The sequence below is a fragment of the Marmota marmota genome, unplaced genomic scaffold (assembly GCF_001458135.2).
Source record: "Marmota marmota marmota unplaced genomic scaffold, marMar, whole genome shotgun sequence".
NCBI classification, from domain to species: Eukaryota; Metazoa; Chordata; class Mammalia; order Rodentia; family Sciuridae; genus Marmota; species Marmota marmota.
The window spans coordinates 47,471,215-47,483,154 of record NW_026000016.1 but is presented as its reverse complement, the minus strand read 5'-3'; the positions used below and the strand labels follow the sequence as shown (position 1 = coordinate 47,483,154).

The following is an 11,940-nucleotide window of genomic DNA, read 5'->3' as shown; positions in this document are numbered from 1 at the left end:
CTGTGGGAGGAGGGAGAGTGAGCCAAGGTGAGTCCCATGTGCCAGGCAAGTGCTCTACCACTGAGCTATGCCCTCATCCCTTTTTATTTTTAATATTGAGACAGGGTCTCGATAAGATGGGGGCTAACCTCAAACTTATCCAGAGGTAGTGACTCCACTCTTTGCTCACCCAGCCCCGGAACACCCCTGGAACCTCTCAAACAGGGAGACATACAAAATGGAAGTCTATTTTTGGAACCCAGAGAAAAATTAGTGAAGCCTCTTCTGTCCCTCTTGTAGACCTGAGCACTCCCCACCTGTAGGAACTGGTGGGCCAATGTGCTTATTTAAGGAGGACAGAAATTGTTAACTGGCTGCTTCCCAGCCAACAGAACTGAAAATGTGTGTGTGTGTGTGTGTGTGTGTGTACATATCTGTAATTGGTTACCAAAACTTAAAAATCAAGAAATAGCACATAAAAATCTGGATTTGAACTTTCAGCCGAATGACGAAAGCTGGCTAGAATTGAGCAGTAAGTAAGTACTCCTCCTGCATAGGCGGGCTTGCCTTAGATACCCTGCTCCCTACCTTACACCCCAAAAGGAAACCAAGTATCAACTACCCTGAGTAAACAATTCTCTTACAAAGTGCAGGGAACCCAACTAGGGACCTCCTACATGCTAGGCTAGCACTGAGCCACACCCCCAGTCCTTTGTAGAAACAAAGTAAAAATTAAATATTTCTTCAATCCATGTATCTATTAAAAGTGGGAAAATAAAATGCAGGCCATGACATGAATGGTTTTAAGAAGATTATTTGCTGATATGTGGCTAGTCTCTGGTTTAGGAGATGGCCCCGCAGACAGACATTTGAATTTGCACTCCCTGGCAACAGGGCAGCAGCCAACCGCCTGATAACCCTGCCTCGCTGCTCTGCGGTGCCCCCGTGTGCCTCCCCGCCTGCCACGCCACTGCTGGGCACATCTAGAGGAGCCAGGCAATTGCAGGATCTTGTGAAGTTGTTTGCATGTCATGCCAGGCTTGGGGCCAGAGAAGCAGGTACCCAGCCTCCCAAGTCACGCATCCAAGGACGCATTCTGAAGTCCAGTGGGCACGTAAAGCAGGTTCCTACTAGTTATAGGTCCTGCCTCTGCTACTTGCCCAGCTATGTGACCCTGGGCAAGTTGCCTAGTCTCTGCAGTTTCCTGTCATTCACAAATCAGTATCTTTGGGGACTGGCCAGGGCTTTCAAATTAATTAATTTGAAAGGGGTGCTCTACCACTGGGCTACATCCCCGGCCCTTTTAATGTTTTATTTTAAGACAGGGTCTTCTAAGTTTCGGAGGCTGGTCTTGAACTTGGGATCCTTCTTGCCTCGCCTCCCAAGTAACCAGGATTAAAGGTGCGGGCCAGCAGCAGGGCCAGGTGATTCTGATAAGCATTTTAAATAAGGTCCCGAGGGTCCTGCCTTCATGGATGGGTTAATATCATCCATGTCATGATCAAGGAGTGGGAGTTATGGGGAGAGCAGTTTTGTTGTAAACTGAGTTTGGCCCCTTTTGGTCCTTTGTACCCTTCTGGCCCTCACCAGTCAGACATGGTGGCGCACACCTGTCATCTCAGCTGCTTGGGAAGATGAGGCAAGAGGATCACAAGTTCAAAGCCAGGCCCAGCAATTTAGCAAGGCCCTAAACAATTTAGGAAGATCCTGTTTCAAAATAAAATATAAAAGGGCTGGGGATGTAGCTCAGGGGTTCAGTGTCTCTGGGTTCAATCCCAGGTACCAAAAAAAGAAAAGAAGGACCTCACCAGATTCCAGCCTCTTGAACTTCCCAGTCCCCAGAACTGTGAAAAATAAATATCTGTTTATCATAAATTACAGTCTGTGGTACTGTTATAGCAGCACAAATATACTAATACACATGTAGATTAAATTCTTAGGGGGAGGTATAAGGATAAATCAGAACAGTAAAATATCCCTGCAATGGCAGGTGCAGTATGGTAGTGAAGTAGCCCTTTATCCTCAGAGGCTATGTTCCCAGACACCCCTGTGGATGCCTGAGGCTGTGGGTAGTGCCAACCCTATTTATACTGAAGTTCCTATACACATATAAACAAATCCAATGCCTTTTCCCACCTAATTAAGCATTTATCATCACACATTAGGACTGTAACTTGTATAGTCTGAGTTACCATAGCAAAATTAGCACAAACTTCTTTTTCTGTCTTCATAATTTCATAGATTAAAGATTTGTTCCTACTATATATTTCTAGCAACTTAACCATACATTTTTCTTTCTTTCTCTAGTAGAAATTTTCATCATTTCAATGAAAGGAAGTACTTCACGGCTGCTCTCTGGCATATCCCAATTCCAGAATCACTGCCCTTGCACTTGGGGCCATTTTGTTCAAGTAAATAATAATAAGTGCTGCTGCAATACCTCAGTAGTCAATCTGACAACCACAATGGCTACCGAGTGACTAATGGGCAGGTAGAATATACAGTGTGGATACTCTGGACAAAGGGATGACTCACATCCTGGACAGTTTGAAATTTCATCCTGCTCCTCAGAACGGTGCACAACTTAAAACCTACGAATAATTTACTTCTGCCATGTACAACGGTATACATGTACCATATTTTAAATAAAAGAATTAAAGGGCATTATAATCAACTAAGATATGCATAAGATATATATCTGATTTGATTCCACCCTACTGATCAGACCCCAGCAGACTCTCTGCTCACCCACTTTCCAAGTGCACGGTGCCCTGAGGGCTGGTGCTGGACCCAGAGCAGGGAACTGCAGGGTGAGAAGAGAGGGGCCTCCCTATGAGTGTTGGCCCCCATCTCACCTAGACCAAAACAAGAGACCCCAACCCTGAGGTCCCCTCCTACCTCTGGGGGACCTGGAGAGACTCCAGGAAGCAGGCAGCAGCCCATCCGGGCACCGGGAGGGGCTGGGAGCCGGGCCCTGCGCAGGGGGCAGGCGTGGGGGTGGGGCAGGCGTGGGGGTGGGGCGGGAGGGGTATTATCCTGAAGCTGAGGGCAGCAATTACATAACAAACAAACCCCGGGCTCAAGCTGTGAATTAATCAAACCGCTGAAAATAAAACCTTCCTCTCAGGAACTTCAGACAAAAGAAATGAAAACAACCAGGCTGGCTGGGAAATAAAAGGCAGCGCGCTGAAAGGGGGACAAAAGGAAACCAGACAATAGGGTGTTGGACAAAAGCAATAAAGCCAAAGGAAGTGTGACAGGCACACAATGCGGGCCCTGTGGGCTTCTGATCCCCGCCGGCTCTGCGCCACCTCATCCCACACCCACTGCCACCAAGCGGGCCACCGGGTCGCCTCCTCCTTCCAGACTTGGGTGCTCAGGGTTTTTCTCCTTCTTCCTGGCCTTCCAGCTCCTACCTCTAAGCCTTTCTTCCCACTGCAGCCCAGAGACCCTAGAAGCAGCCGCAGCAGTGGCCGCTGCCAGAGCACGGTCAGATGAGCACCGGGGCGCAGAGGCCTAAGGACGCCTCGCCGGAGCCTGTTCAACCCGTGAGCTGAGCCAGGAAGAGGAGGCGATCCTCTGTCCTGATAACTCTAGGACCGCACTGCCCAAGGCAGGTGCCACTGGCCACATGTGGCCACTGAGCACCTGTAATGGGCCAGTCCCAGGGGAAATGTGCTGCTGAGTGGCCAACACACCCAGGTCCCGCAGGTTGAACACACGAGACAGAGTGCAAACTAGCCCTCTGTAACTGGTTATCATTTACGAAGTGAAATTATATTTTGGATGGATTAGGCTAGATACACTACAACTCTTGAAATCCATTTCGCCTCTTTCTTTTGTTCATTCGTTCATTCATTCATTATGGTGCTGGAGCGGAATCCAGGGCCTCACACAGGCTAGGCAAGGGCTCTGTCACTGAGCTACACCCCTCGCCCTCTTTCTGTGTTATTTGGAGGGGGGTACTGGGCCACTGAGCCACATCCCCAGCTCTTTTTATTTTTTGAGGATCTCGCTAAATTGCTGAGGCGGGCTTTGAACTTGCAATCCTCCTGCCTCAGGCTCTGGAGCCATGGAGATTACAGGGGCTGTAGCCCCTCTTTTTAAATGCAAATACTAGAAATTCTTAACTTATGCATATGGGTCCCATTACATCTGTTGGGCAACCGGGGGCTCTAAGACACATCCTGGCTTCAGTGGCCTTTTCTACCCACACTCTACCCCCATATACACATCGCCCACGGTGCCCAGCTACCTGCAACCAGCACTGTGGATTATTTTTATATCAGGGAGCTGCCTCCTGGGCTCCCAGTACCTCGGCCTGGCCATTACTCGCTGGTCTATCTTGGGCATGTAACTTAACCTCTCAGCCTGTTTCCTCCTTAGTAAAATTGGAATATGAAAACCCAATACGAAGAGGTGAGTCTTCTGTTAACAACCCAGATCCTATCAAATGCGCCTGTGTTTCATTCTCCTGGCACTTTGCACTTGGCCTTCAAAGGTCCGATCACAGATGGTAATGGTACCTTCACATACCTGATTTATTTATTTTGGATTCACCCAGTAGCCAGAGAACCAACCCCACACAGAACATTATGAAAATAAACCTGTTTCTGCCCATCAATGCAGCCCCAGAGCCTAGTATAGTGCCTGGAGTATAGTAGGGTGTTCAATAAATACACAGCAATGACAAGTGAGTAGCATCCAATACAGCAGCACAGCACAGAGAAGACCTGGATTCTAACAGGTGACAGACACTATTATGACCATCATTAGGTAGATGATGCTCTGCCCGCCTACGCCCGGTTATCCTCTGCCACCTCTTCCTCGGATCCAAGCCCTTCCTCTGAGTTTGACCTAAATCCCTGTGAGCAGCAAAGCAAGTCCATTTCCTTTTGTTTTCACCTTGGGTCACATAAGAAACATTTTCCATACTTTTTAGATTTAAAGACCCTGTTGGAGTCCTCCCTTAAATCTCTTCTTTCCCAGGGATTTAACTAAAAAAAAAAAAAAAAAAAAAAAAAAAAAATCAATTTCCTTTACCCCTCCCTTACAAAGCATGTTCCGTGCCTCAGTTCTCCACATGGTTTCTAAGGAGGTTTTAAGGTCACTACCACAACCTCCCCTACTCCCCAAATGCTCATAAAGGCCTCTCAACCCACAGGAGACAGGAGTTATTGAACTTCCCAGCTCCCACCCTAATCTGATGCCCCAAGTCCCAAGTCAGAGGCATAAACCCGCAGAACACCCCGTCGGCTCCCTGCGGGATGGAAGTGCTCCTGTCTGCCGTATCGCCTTCCTCTTGCCCAACATTACACGTATTTCATAAACAGAAACTGAGGTCTAGAGGTGTCAAGTTCATGTGGCTTGATGGGGCAGCGCTGCTTTAGGACTCTATAATCAGAGGACCGGAAGGGTTAGGGTTAGGGTTAGGGTTAGGGTTAGGGACGTGGAACGTGCCTGGCTCTGCCCTCCCTTCCCTTCCCTTCTTGGGAACCCACCTCAGGCCTTCTGTCCTCCTTTCTCCTTGGCCTTATCTTACCTGAGCATCCCTAAGAGGAAAGGGCTCTCTCTGACCATCTTCATCCTTGATGCTCAAAGCCTTGAGTCTCTCTGAGCTGGTGTCTGCCCGACACTGGGGCCTCCAAAACCAGTGCCTGGGTCAAGTATAGAGAGGTACTTCCAAGGAGGGCCCCTGGCTCAGAGTGCAGCCTCTATGTGACAGAGCAGATGCCAGGTGCCAAACCCCACCCCTAACCAACTCTCTGGGCCCCTCCGACACCCCGCCCCCCACACAGGTGCACACACTGAGCCCCTTTTCCACCCCAAACAAGTCCTCAGCCACTTCCTCTTCTAATCAGTCAGCGACAGACCCTGCTGGATTGGAATCAAAGGAGTCTTCACTCTCAGCCCTTCCTCCCTCCATCACCGCACCCCTCCCCCAAAAACATCTAGATGCAGAAAGAGATAGATTCCAGTTATCACAGCGTGACCGTGACTCAGACCCGGGGTACAGGAAGACAGACTGCAAGGACAGGCAGACCCTTCAAGGAAACTCACAGCAAACTCCCAGCCAGCCCAGGCCGCGGTGCCAAGGGGCACAGCAGGGAAGGAAGGGAAGGAGATCTGCAGATCCACACAGCAGGGGTGGGGCAGGCCCAGGTCCCAGGGGAATGTCACTTCCTCTCAAAGCCCCAGAGAGTTGAGAGCCGCAGGCTGCCCTGAACAATAGTCCGAGGCGTGGGTGCCCAGAGCAGTGCCCTAGTGCCACATCCTGCCATTCTTCTCACAGGCCGCACCCTGCCACCCTTCCTGGCTACGCCCGATCCTATCTCTGTGTTTACTCAGAACTAGGAGCTGGGCTGGCTGCAGGCTTGGGACAAAGCTTTCCTGAGAGTCCCCTCCTCTCCCTCTCCAGCCTCTGCGGACCCATGGGGTACCAAACCCACGACAGGCCCGGTCCACCCAGCTCAGGGGCCACTGGCAACACTCCCAGGCCCCAGGATGTTTCCAGGCTGGCCCAGGTGCCATTCACCTGGACAGACAAGGTGTCCTCCCCACCAGCAGCACCAATGCCACAGAAGTGCAGCTCCCAACCGACCGAGCTTCCACAGCTGCTGCTCGGCTAACCTGGGAGAGAGTGCAAAAGAAAGAAGCAGCCAGGGAGAAGGTTCCTGTGGGTTTCCACCTGCCTCCCACCTGGTCTTCAGGCACCTGCGGCCCTTGGGACATCTGCAGTATTTGGGTCCTGCCCGAACCCAGGGGGAAGGTCAAGGACAGTGAGAGGATAGTTTAAACTGTTGTTAAGGCTCCAGGAATAACGCATGCGATGGAGGGCCTGAGAGCAGAGGCTCTGGAGTCCCCCCTGGAGACCTACCTCCCTGCCTTCAGGACCTGAGCTGTCTCCAGGCTCTCCTGAACCCCAATACTCTAAGGAGGCAGCTGTGGGCCCGTCCTTGCTGTCTCCAGGTGCCAGGGCCACACCTGTGTCCTGAACAGGGGCATGTGTCTGGCTTCCTACAGGGGCAGTGCCCACCCAGGGCCAGCACCAAATTGTGCAGCAAACGGTCCTTGTCAAAGACCCTGTGGGGACAGCCGTGAACATTCACCAAAGGAAGAAGAGGCACAAAGACAGCAGGGGCATCTGAACTCAGGACGCACTGATGCCCAAACCCACACCTTTTCATCTACCAGCTAAGGTGCGGCCACTCCCCCCCCAGCACCCCCAGATAATAGGCTCTGGCCCAGCAAGACAGACTGGCCAGTTCTTACCACCTGCAGGACACCAGGTGTTTCTGACTTGAATCATGGCCGAGGAAAATTAGTCAAAAGAAGCCAAGGTAGCTTTGGGAACTTGGGGGAAAGATTCTACCCGTCAAAACCTTAGTTTCTTTTAGGTGTAAAATGGGGTTCCAACCACTGCTTTGCAATTAGAAGATAATGCACACAATTCAACAATCTGGGGCCAGGCACAGGCACAGTGGTGCATGCCTGTGATCCCAACTGCAGTGGCAGGAGGATCACAAGTTCAAGGCCAGCTTCAGTAACTTGGTGAAACCCTATCTCAAAATAAAAAATATTTGGCTCAGTGGTTCAACCCTCAGTACCAAAAAAAAAGAATCTGGTATAGAATACATATGTTCAGGGAGGTGGGGATGGCAAGACAGACCTAAAGCAGGAAGAGATTTCTTGTCCTCCAGTTAGGTTTTGTGAGATATATATTATGTTTGATCTTCATCCGGGTCTCCTAGCTTATAGCTCCTAAAATCCTTGGAATCTCCAAAGTGATAAATGTCTTTTTGTATGCTAATGAGTTGGCTGAAGCTGGCAGCCCCCACAGAGCGGTGAGATGGGGGGCTGGTCACCAGAAAGACCAAAACAGGATTAGAGCTTGGGACTTCCAGCCCCACCCCCTAGGGCTGGGGAGGAGAGGGGACTGAAGGTTAAACTGATCCTCTCCCAGACATGATGCCTATGTCTTGGAAGCCTCCATAAAACCCCTAAAGGGCAGGTTTGGGGAGTTTCTGGAGAGCTGAACTCACGGAGGGTCTCGGAGGGCCTTGGAGGTCAGCACACCTGGAGGAATGGTGGAAGCTCCACACACCTCACGACCATCTCTCCACGCATCTCTCCATCTGTGTCCTCTGTTACGTCCTTTATAATAAATCAGTAAATGGAAGTAAAGTATCTCTGGGAGCTCTGGGAGCCTCTCTAGTTTACTTATCAAACCCGAGGAGGGGGTCGTGGAAGCATCGGAAAAACAATCAGCTTGCAATTGGCCACAGAAGGGCATGTAGAGCGTGGAGCCCAGCCCTCAACCTGTGCCATCCTCAACCTGTGCCATCAGAGGCTACCTCTAGGGAGTGTCAGAGGAAATCGATTAGAGGACGCTCAGTGGCCAGGGTCTGCTGCAGGCCTTGCTGCTTGCTTGGTGATCTGGTGAGAGAATCCTGCTGAGAGGTGACAGCAGCAGAAACTGAGTCCTGTCCTGCCCCTCCCCCACCAGAGCACCAGCAGCAGGACAGCTGCCCCACCCTCCTCCAACTTGCCCAGGCTCCTCTGGAGGTGGGTGGGTGGGTGTGATCATCACAAGGCTGGCCCAGCTACCAGAAAGTGGGCCCTGTGTCCTGTGGCCTTGTGCTTCCAGCCTGGCTCCACCACCATCGTCTCTAAAGTGGAACAGACAGGCCCTGGGGGAGAAGCTCCTCGAAAAGCCTAGTATACATGAAGCCCTAGGATCCACCCCCAGGACGGCAAAAAAAATAAAATAAATAAAATCATTAAATAAGATGGAATAAACATACCTACATCATAGATTTATCAAGAAGACCGAATGTGATTGTGTTTGTAAACAGCAAAAAATACCTGCTCCCTGAGCCTGCCCCCCAACTCGCACACAGGCACAGAAGAGGAAGACCCACACCTGAAGGACCACTTGGCATGTCTTTGTCTATTACACACCCTACTTAAGATACCTGTTGTCCAAATGTCCTTTTGGTGTCCCCAACAACCTGGACTCTCTCCTGGCAAGGACTGACACTAGGTCCCAGGCCTCCGCAGTGCAGACAGGATACAAGGCCACCCGGTGTGCTCAGCATGGCGGCTTCCGGAGCCCCGTGCCTTCCCCTCCCTTCCAGGCCTGATGACCCAAAAGCTCTGCAGCACTCAGCCCCCTCCAAGCTCCTCCAGAGCCCGCGGAGCCCGCAAGGATTAAGGGAGGTTCAATCCTAACCCCTGCGGTGCCCTGCCAATCCCAGGAGCACAGGGAAAAGTGGGGACAGAGGGGTGACCAGAGACTGGGAAAAGGACAGCGAAGCGAAAAACAGTCTACAGTCTACAAACATCCACGTTCAGCCACCAAATCTCATCTTTCCTAGATGGTACCAGGGTAAGCCGGGCAGCATTTGGCTTCTGCTCGGTGATGAGGCTAGGCCATGGAGACGGAGCTCTAATGGTACAGGGTGAAATGGAGGCCCTGGGGATCTGCAGAGCTGGCTGGCACCCAGCACCCTTCTTACCAGGTGACACGTTTAACCCTCTAAGCCGGCTACTTCCTTTTTCTATAAAGGGGACAAGTCACTCATACCCCTAATGTGGTTTCCAGAAGTAAATGAGATAATACAGGCAAAGCCTGCCGCCTGGCACACAGCTCAACAGCTGTGATGGCCATTATCGCCGTAATCTAGACTGAGAGGGTCCGGGGTGGTAAGTGGGGAGTCTGGTTCAACACTGCTCTAAGCAGGCGGATGGATACTTTCCATTGTATCTCTTCACACCTAAGTCTCCATCTGCGGCGGGGCCAACACTACCCACCTCTCAGGGTTGCTGGAGAATCGATGTTAATGTATCCAAAATGCTTAAGGCAGTGTCGGGTACAATATGGATTGGCACTTAGTATTGTGGTGGTTGAAAAAACCCACTTCCAAGGACCCTCTGCCAAACCAAGCACTCAGTCCTCAAGCAGTGAATGTTCCCAAGGCCTTTTTTGTTTGTTTGTTTTTGGTATGGGGATTGAACCCAGGGATACTTAACCACTGAGCCACATCCCCAGGCCTTTTTATATTTAATTTAGGGACAGGGTCTCACTATATTGCTCAGGGCCTTGCTAAATTGCTGAGGCTGGCTTTGAACTCTCGAGCCTTAGCTACCCCAGGCTCTCCCGAGTGGCTGGGATTACAGACAGGCACCACCACACCAGGCTCCCAAGGCCATGCTTAGAGTTATTTAAAGTAACCACTTCTGTACCCCACCAGCCTACAGTTCACTACCATGCAGCATCCTGGGGTCCCCAAGGGCTTAGAAAAGGGATCTCACTTTTTTTCCAGTTCCTGCCTCAGACACCCTCCACAGATAGGCAGGGATGAGGAAATAGGCCAGCCTTCGAGATGAGCAAATGAAGCCAAAAAGAATGAGAAGTCAGTAGATGCTGGTCACCAAGAAAGCCACCAGGCAGCACTGGCAAGAGCCCAAAGGTGAGCACACAGATCATGGGCAAGTACACTTCAGCCTCATCCTCTCCTCCCTGGGATGACTCCCCAAGGCTCCATGACCCACCTGGGAGCTGGTAGTGTGGTGGTGTATGCCTGTAATCCCAGCAGCTCAGCAGGCTGAGACAAGAGGATCTGTGAGTTCAAAGCCAGCCTCAGCAAAAGCAAGGGGCTAAGCCACTCAGCGAGACCCCATCTCTAAATAAAATACAGAATAGGGCTGGGATGTGGCTCAGTGGTCCAGTGCCCAGTAACTCACCCCCTCCCCCCAAAAAAAGACCCACCTGGAAAGTACACCCCAGAGAGGTTCGGGCATCTGGCTCCCCGGCTTGAGCACCTCACTCAGGTGGCCAAGCCCAGGGGCTGGACCCGGATGCGTGGGCCACTCCAGGTCTGCTTCCCGCTCGCCTCCCCTCCTCCAGCCCCAAGGTCCTCGTGGAGGCCTAATCACCACCATCTCCCCCAAACCAAGCTCGCTCACCAGGAACCCCACTTGGGCAGCCCTTGCTGGCGCAGCATTCGCTCCTCCAGTGAACAAAGTGTTCCGTTCTTCTGCTCCGCAAGGGCCACATTTCCTTTCCCATTATCTACCCCATCGGCAGCCGCAAAGGCAAGATTTCTTCTTTCTTTTTGTTATTTTCATGGCCCCCTTTATTTATGGGTATTTTTTCCTCCTTGCTTTTGGCTCCTTTTCAAAAAGGCAGAGAAGCAAGGGGAGGCGAGCAGTATCATCGTCTCGAATCACTCAGATTTCATCTACAATTCTCAACAAACAATCCAGGGCAGCCAGCCGCCCCCAGGTCTGCCTGGGACCCCACCTTCTATCACTAGCACCCTTTGGAAACTGAGGCAAGACCACCGATGCCAACCCATGCTTGGCAAAGGCGGGGATCCAGGGAGGAATCATGATGTGGGAAGCTCATGACACTGATAAGAATGGAAGTGATAACGAGGACTTGCAAAGTATTTAATGACTAATGGGCACCAGCCAATCAGAGGGACCCTTAGGACAATCTGACGAATTGGCAGATGCCAGCCACATGCAACTGGTATGTAGGACCGAGGATCCCATGCACTGAGTCCTGTCACCATATTTATCACGCGCTGGGCACTGTTTGAATCCCTTTTACTTATGTTAATTTATTTAATCTTCAAAATAATCATCTGAGGTAGGTAATATTATGATGTCCAGTTTAGAAATGGAAAAACGGAGACTCTGGAGGGGATTTGAGCTTGGACAGTCTTGCAGCAGAATCGAGGTCTCAATCAGACAACAGGGATCGACTACACAACGTGCCAAGTGTCATTTCTAGTGCTTTAGCTCTATTACTTCATCAGCCCCTGTGAAATAGTAACTATTAATTATCTGTTTTACTGATGAGGACAGAGGCTTAAGGAGGTTAGGCCCCAAGATCATAGCCAGGAAGTGGTAACCAAGAAGCAGAACCCAGAAACTGGCTAATGAGTCTCTTAA

The 11,940-nt window shown here is 50.9% G+C and overlaps 1 long non-coding RNA gene across 1 annotated transcript; it reads right to left on the bottom strand.

Annotated features, from left to right (window-relative positions):
- Positions 1-4,989: 4,989 nt before the first annotated feature.
- On the bottom strand, positions 4,990-8,867 carry LOC125618539. Its single transcript, XR_007349882.1, has 3 exons — positions 6,040-8,867; positions 5,522-5,636; positions 4,990-5,373 (listed from the first exon to the last, which is right to left on the bottom strand). It is a non-coding gene; the product is annotated as an uncharacterized LOC125618539 (long non-coding RNA).
- Positions 8,868-11,940: the final 3,073 nt, after the last annotated feature.